Here is a 7500-nt window from a genome sequence, read left to right as displayed (position 1 = left end):
GTCTCCCAACAAATATTTCGGGATTCATGCACCCTTCTGATTCTTTATCCGTATCCTCGGTAACAAATGTCAAGCAAAGGCCCGAGTCTCTTTGCCCATTCGTTTATTAAACTCTCCACCCATCCTTCTACCCTCGGATTCCATGGTAATGAGGCTAGATATCGAGGAATTTTATTAAAAAGGGATTTTATCGGGGACGGCGGACGAGTCCGAGGGGTGGAGGTGCAGGGAGGTAGAGAGAGTTGGAGGGCAAGAGGGTGCGGCCAAAATGCCGTCATCGAGGGGGAGGGGTGATGGCGTGGGCGGTAAGAGGAAGTCGCGGCGGAAGAAGAGAGGGAAAGAAGGTCAGAATAGATAGATCGGAAAATTTATTGGAAGAGAAGGCTGGAGTGGGAATGACGGGAACGAACCGCGAACGGAATTCGTGAAACGGGGATGGCGTTATAATTATGGGAACGGATCCATCGAACCGAGAATTCATCAGATCGGTAATATTAGGCGGGTGGGAGAGAAAGAGTGGGAGGGAGAGGAAAGGAAAAGGATCCTGAGAGTGGGGGTGGAGGAATATTCCCGGGGGAAATTTTTATTCGACCGTAGGATGAGGAAAAAAACAAGAAGTAATGCATCTCGAATATTTAGGAACTCATTATGCCTTGTAACACTCTTTACCTGCTCATGGAAAAATCTCGTTCTATTGCTTTAATTATCTTAGTTTTGCATCTTATAACATTGACAGAGGTTGTAATGAACTGCCTTTACCGTTGGTAACATCACAACCAACCCCCTTATTATTCGCCTTCCCCTCTATTCCAAGGTATTTAATATTCGAATTCTTTCTCTTCTTCTGATTTCCTCCTTTTTCAATTCCACATCTTTCACGTTCTACTTTTAATAATTCCTTTGTAGTTCTGCCAATGTATTACTAATTCAAAGGATTTACCCTCGGATTTTCATTTTCTCATAACTCGTAGTGCTTTAACTCATTTTATTTACTTTAAAAGAATTTTCATTTCTAACCCTAATTGTCCATCATACTTTCCACATTAATATTTAATTGTCATGGCATAAATATCTGTCTTCAAATAATAAAAGTGTAATATTCGAGAGAATTATGCTTTTTTCCCATATTAAGCTATATTCGACAAATCATTTTTCTCAATTAATATTGTATTTAGCAAAATCTCTCATATTTATTTAAGGTTATCCGTTATAAGCATCACAGTACATAATTTGATTTTAACGAGCGGTGCATTATCATTAAATGGTCCGCTTTGATTCATTGATTATTTCTAAACAAGAACTTTGTCTTCATCGGAAGAAATATTTTTAAAGAGACACAATATTTAAAAAAACCAATTCTTATGCACAGTTTTCAGAACGTATTTTTGAAGTAGAGCAAATATTCAACCAAAAAAATGTTAGAATTTATCATTAATGTTTATCTAAGTAATTACGGAGATAAATATAGCCTAGGTTAAAGCGCTAAGTTCTCTCACATAAGTTATTTTATATTTGGAAACAATTTGGTGCTTCTTAGACGTACTCGAACACTACGTTTACCGAAATTGTGAGTTTTGTGAATTCCTTCGATGAACCTTATCAAGAAAGATCTATTTTATGAGAAACTATCCTTTTAGAATGACTAATTAAAAGCTTAGCGAATAGATGCCCGCTTTGCTGGAATGGCTATTCTTCTCAAATGAACCGTTCCTGCATCAATTCGTTCGAAGCGTTCTTCCATCAAAATGCTCTTGCGTTAATCGTGATGTAATGGAAGTTTTTCACATTTATCGTAATCTTGAGAAAAGAGAAGCGTACTGATGGTAACAATAAATTTGCATCTTCATCAAGTTAAGTAAAGGGAACAACTATATTTAAACTGAACAAGGAAAAAAGGGGAGGAGGAGAGGAGAGGTGGAGCTCTGCCGTGCAGCATTTACGACGATGAAAAGTATATATTGACAATAGCCACTTCACTTTGCATTCTTTACAAAATTTCCAGTTGCTCGAAAGCGTTAAACTGAAATGCTAGGTTGCTAGTCAAAAGTAAACTGTTAACATTAAAAATCCATGGTGTGGTCACAATTTAAAAGGCATTTGGCAAAATTGCTCTTAAGCTCACAATTATTTATAAATCAATAATTCTTTAGTCCTTGTATTAAAATTTCTGGTTGGCTGTCCGACGTTCAGAGTCCGTACAATAGGTGTTGGGACTGGTTCGCTCTAGCCTCAACGGACCGGTGGATGGGGGTCCGACCGATTGGATCGGTAGAGGAGTCCCCCACCATCCAGGTGCACTTTAGTTTAGTCACCTCCGGGTATGCGTTGAGACAAGAGGCGGATTTTTATGACGTGTGATTGTTGGTGGTGTCATCGCGCCAGCATGGAGCGCACCATCGAGCAACGCTCCGCTGTGAGGTTTTGCGTTAAACTCGGGAAGTCCACGTCGGAGACCCTTGAACTCATTAAACAGGCTTATGGGGATAATGCCTTAAGCCGCAGGCGAGTTTTTGAGTGGCACAAAATGTTTAAGGAAGGCCGGGAGCTCGTCGATGACGAGCACCGCGTCGGACGCCTGACGACCACTCGAACCGATGCTCAAGTGGCCAAAGTGTAAAAAGCTTTGGAATCTGACAGGCATTTAACCATCGCCCTTATCAGTGAGGAGACCGGCCTTTCACTGGGAACCGTCCACACCATTTTAACAGAGGATCTTGCGATGAGGAAAGTGTGCGCTCAGCTGGTGCCGAAAGTCTTGGGCGAGGAACAAAAACTGTCGCGATTGTTGTGCGGCAGCTGCTGACGAAAATTCATGTGGCAACGTTGCCTCACCCCCCCTACATCCCCGACCTGGCTCCACCTGACTTTTTCTTGTTTCCGCGAATAAAAAGGGAGCTCAAAGGATATCGGTTCGACTCCATCGAGGCGGTTCAAGCGGTGATGACAAAGGCTCTCTACAGTATTCCGGAAACCGACTTCCAGCGGGCTTTTGACGAGTTGCAGACGCACCGAACTGAGTGTATCGCTGCAGGAGGAATGTATTTTGAAGATTATTAAGTAATAGTAATGATAACTGCGATAAATTTTGATTTTTGGAACCAGTCCCGCTACCTATTGTACGGAACCTGTGTACAAGGTCTTAATTATAACAATTCAGTGCATTTTTCCACTTTTCTTCTTTGGATCTGCAGCGTCGCATACTTAACAAAAGTCTACATAATGAAATAAATGGAGTCTTAAAGACCACAAAGAATTCATATTATATTGCATAAAACCGTATTGAACACCAATAACTCTCTATTTTAGGTGTGTAATCAATAGAATAAATTAGATAAACTTCAGTTTTGTTTTCTATTAAAATATGAATGACTTCAAAAAAGTACGGGTAGATTGATGTTATTACTACAAAAAATTTGCTATATTATGCTGATTTCTCTATTAACTCCCTCTTTAGACAATATCAAAATAAAGAGAATATGAATAAATGAATGAAGAGTTGAAAGTTTATTGAAGGAAACTGTCTCGAGAACTATATTTCTGTACGTTTGTGCAGAAATATAGCGGTCATTATAGGTAGGCTTGAGGATATGTCTATCCTCCGCCAGGATAACGAATAAATCTAAACAAATATAGATCGGTAACCAAGTCGCTTAGAAGTAAACGATATTTTAGGATAAATTATATACATCTACGAACAAAAATATCGTAAAATCAGGATGACTACCATGTTATAAAAATAAAATATCGTCTACCTATCCAAAACAAAGCCAAAAAAGTTGAAAGTTCTTAAACAATATTATCAGCAACAGCCGCTGTCTTTAGTATTTCAGTCGCAACTACTATAGATTTACAGACTGAGGCATTTCTGGACATATTTTCAAGGAAGCACGTGAAATTTAAACCTTTATATTGATAAATTTGTGGGATGTCATGTAGCGTAATGCTCTTTCAGGTAATTGAAACTTACTATCGCCAAATCTGGTTTACTATTTACCAACTCAAGTAATTTCTGCTTCCTTCCCCATTCTATAAAAAGACTACTTTAAAAACACAATAAAATGTTGCGCATTAGAATTAGCCGATCAATTCCAACTTCACCTCACAGACGGTCAATGTGTTTGGTATTTAGTAACTTTCGATGGTGCATTGTCTACCGCGGGCGTAAGGACCTCTCCCCACATGAGAATCATGGCAACAAAAATCCGTTAAATACTCTCATAGTCTACGATGTACACAAGAGAAACCAAAATTTGAGCATGAAAAATTCCATGTTAACCTCCGGGTTAGATCAGGAAAATATTTCTCCGATTTCAAAGAGCGGCCATTGCTTCCATTTACTTAATTTTTCACTCGATGAATATCTGGGATGAATTTAAGCCCTTTTTACAAGTAGGAATTTAACTATTGTTTAATTATCATTACGTAGGGGTAAATATGAAATTAATTTTTCAAATATCGTGGAATTAAAATATTTAAATATTCGTAAAATGCAGCGCAAACATGTATTGTAGGGAAAACATACTTATTGATGCATAAGGATTTTAGATATTAATTATTATTGGCTATATTTCTCTGAATGGTTTTCGGTTTAAACTTTCAAAGTTTCGTTTCGTTCAAAAAATACAAAAACTGATTTTTAAGTTAAGAAATGCATTCATGTGAATATAAATTGGAAAAACGTTATTGCTAGATAAATTTTTCTGGATAAATTATGTTGCTGTAGTCTAATCATGCTATTAACTTTAATTGGATAATGCTCAAAAAGTATTTTCAATAAACATTACAGGTTGAGGTGTCATGTGGTTTAACTGTTCCATAATAACGGAGATGAAGGCTCCTAAAATTTAGTTATTTATTAGAAAATTGTCGTAGACTTCATCTCTGTTATTAAAATATCTTTCTTTTTCATTTCATGGATACCTATTCTTAAGTATTAATTCCAGAAATATCTCGAGAAAATATTTAATTTATGAATTGAAATTAGGCTGTCGGAGAATCGATGATATCCCTCAGGCTTTGATTGTATTCAGTTGTATTTTTTTAGCTAAAATTTGGAGTGTTCTTTCATTAAATATTCACCTTTGTGAGATTTATCGCTCCCTTTGAAATTCATTTTCCTTGGTAATACTTACAGTGCCATTGTAATATATTTACGAATCCATATGAAAGTTCCCTGAAATGCCTAGTAACTTTATATTCAGTTGAGTTTCCCAAAATTATGCAATTAACTTCAAAAAGTCAGTTAATTCGTACTACTTTCAGCTCTCGTTGTTACTTTTATTTGAGCATAAACTATAAACACAATAACAAAGAACGCCTCATATTTATTTCGAGTCAATTACTCTATGTGAATAAAAATGCAATCTAGCATTTAAATGTATAGTTATTATATCTAAATAGAGTAGTCGAAGAGCCGAGTAAAATTTCGTCGTTCGTCGTTGTTTGTCGCTCAGTGTTGAATAAACGATATAGTATGTTTCGAAAAAAATTCGTGAACTATTAGAAAATTTGGAAATTTGTAGATAGCCAAGTATTTGACCGTCAACTGATTTAAGTTTGCACTAAATTCTTTGATCTACTTAGATTTCAATATTTAATTTCAATTTTTATCTCAGAGTATCAATTTCCTCTCTCCATATTCGCAACCTACTCCGTTTCAATCGTCTTCATCCTCTACTGGGTTTTTACTTAATTTTTTTCTTTGAACTTCCCTCTCTTCCCCCATTTCCTCAAAGTTGCAACCCCTCTACATCCGTCCGTAATATTTTCCGTGCCCCTCATACCCTTTTTCCCGCTATCACCCACAAACCATCCTACGCTTCCCAGCCCTCCACTCTCCGTCACCCCATTTTCCCCGTAGGAGAAAATCAATCTTTGGTTATTACCGATTTTCAAGGGGGTGTTTTGGGATGTGGGATTTTTTCCTTGGATTTAGGCCGGAACGGGAGGTTTTTAAAAAGAGAACTGGGCCCAGGGACCATGGAGGGACGGGAAAAGATCCAGGCTAATATCTGTCCCCTCCCCCGAAATGTATACATTTTTTTATATTCCTCCCCCGTGAACCCTAGAGATGTGATATTTTTTGCAAAAGACAGCTGTATTTGGGGCTAAAAGGGTACATTTATATCCTACTTTAATCGGCTAAAGTCCTTAGGGAATAATTTTTTTTCCGAAAGGGCACAAAAAAAGGAGCGTCGGGAGAAATATTTTGGGTAGACGAATGGTTCCGATATCTTTCACCAAATTCTGACATGTCACATTTGAAAGACTCGTTTAATGGACGATGAAACAGTGTTACGAAATTGAAGAGATAGATAAATAAAAAGTAGTTGCGATTGAAATATGGTGCTACAAATTATAGGGTATTATTTAAAAAATATTTAAATCGATAAAATAAGGACAAAAATTCTTTAAAAGAATTTCTATCACTGGCAAAATTAATGTAAACTATTAAGCAAGGAAAAGGTTTAGCTTTTATAAAAAAAGTACATTCATTTTTTGTTTTCATGCACCAAAATGATTGCTATTATGATGTTGTTCAATACATGTATTGTAATCATGCTTGGCATAGAAAAAAATATAATAACGATTGCACATATAATTATATCATTGACATAATTGGTAATTGAAAATGTTAATTTTATAATTGTACATCAACGCATTCATTAGAGTGATAGAAAAGCTTTAAATTTAGACTAACATTTAAAAAATGTTTTATCCTGAAATGAATAACTAGGAATGAAAGCCGTCCAGTTAAGAAAATTACTCCGTATTCAACTCTAAGTATCACGATGACCAAGGAGAGTACTAAAGCGTAATGGCGAGACTGAAATTCGTTAAGCGCATTTCCTACTGCTGCAGTCAATCAGAATCAACTACTCGGCCGATGAAGAAAGTGGTGTATCCCAGCGGAAGGTTTTCGCTCTGCACTTGAGGCTTTCGTTGTGTCCAATACGTGGCTATACCGGGGTCTTAGGTCTTTTCATGAGGAAGTGGGCAATGATGGGTAGAAAGAAAAAGAGGGGGATGGGTGAAATGCAGCAAAAACTACGCAACTTTCCTGTAGGCAAGCGAGCACGGGAGAATAAATGGCCGCTCACCCTTTGAACGCATTAACATGTATGATACTTATATCGAGAGGCTGACACGGAATGGACCTCCTGGGATAACATACCGTCTATTTTTATGATGGCCATTTTTTGTACAAGTGAGCGCTCGCGGGACGGAATAACGGCGAAAATGGGGAGAGCCGCTACTTCAAGGAAACGCTAGTAAGAAGCGCTGGGAGACTCATCCGTTTTTCTTGGGAGTTTTTCTTTTAGTTTTTCTTCTACTTTCCAAAGAATAGAAATGCGTGGGCGTGAAGAATGGGAGATGGAAGGAATTTTTCAATGGAGCCGGAATAATGCGTCGGAAGAAGAATGAAAAGCAATATACTATGTGCCTATGTAAACATTTGCATATGCCTTATATATATATATATATATATATATATATATA

General features: G+C 37.2%; 1 protein-coding gene across 2 annotated transcripts in view; it reads right to left on the bottom strand.

Moving 5' to 3' along the window:
• LOC139700024 (uncharacterized) overlaps positions 1-7500 on the bottom strand; it is a 569652-nt gene that overhangs the window by 37483 nt on the left and 524669 nt on the right. The window lies entirely within an intron of this gene.

This window comes from Hetaerina americana, unplaced genomic scaffold (genome assembly GCF_022747635.1).
Source record: "Hetaerina americana unplaced genomic scaffold, ioHetAmer1.1.p SCAF_10, whole genome shotgun sequence".
NCBI classification, from domain to species: Eukaryota; Metazoa; Arthropoda; class Insecta; order Odonata; family Calopterygidae; genus Hetaerina; species Hetaerina americana.
Note: the sequence above shows the minus strand (reverse complement) of the source record. Positions and strands in the feature narration are given on the sequence as shown.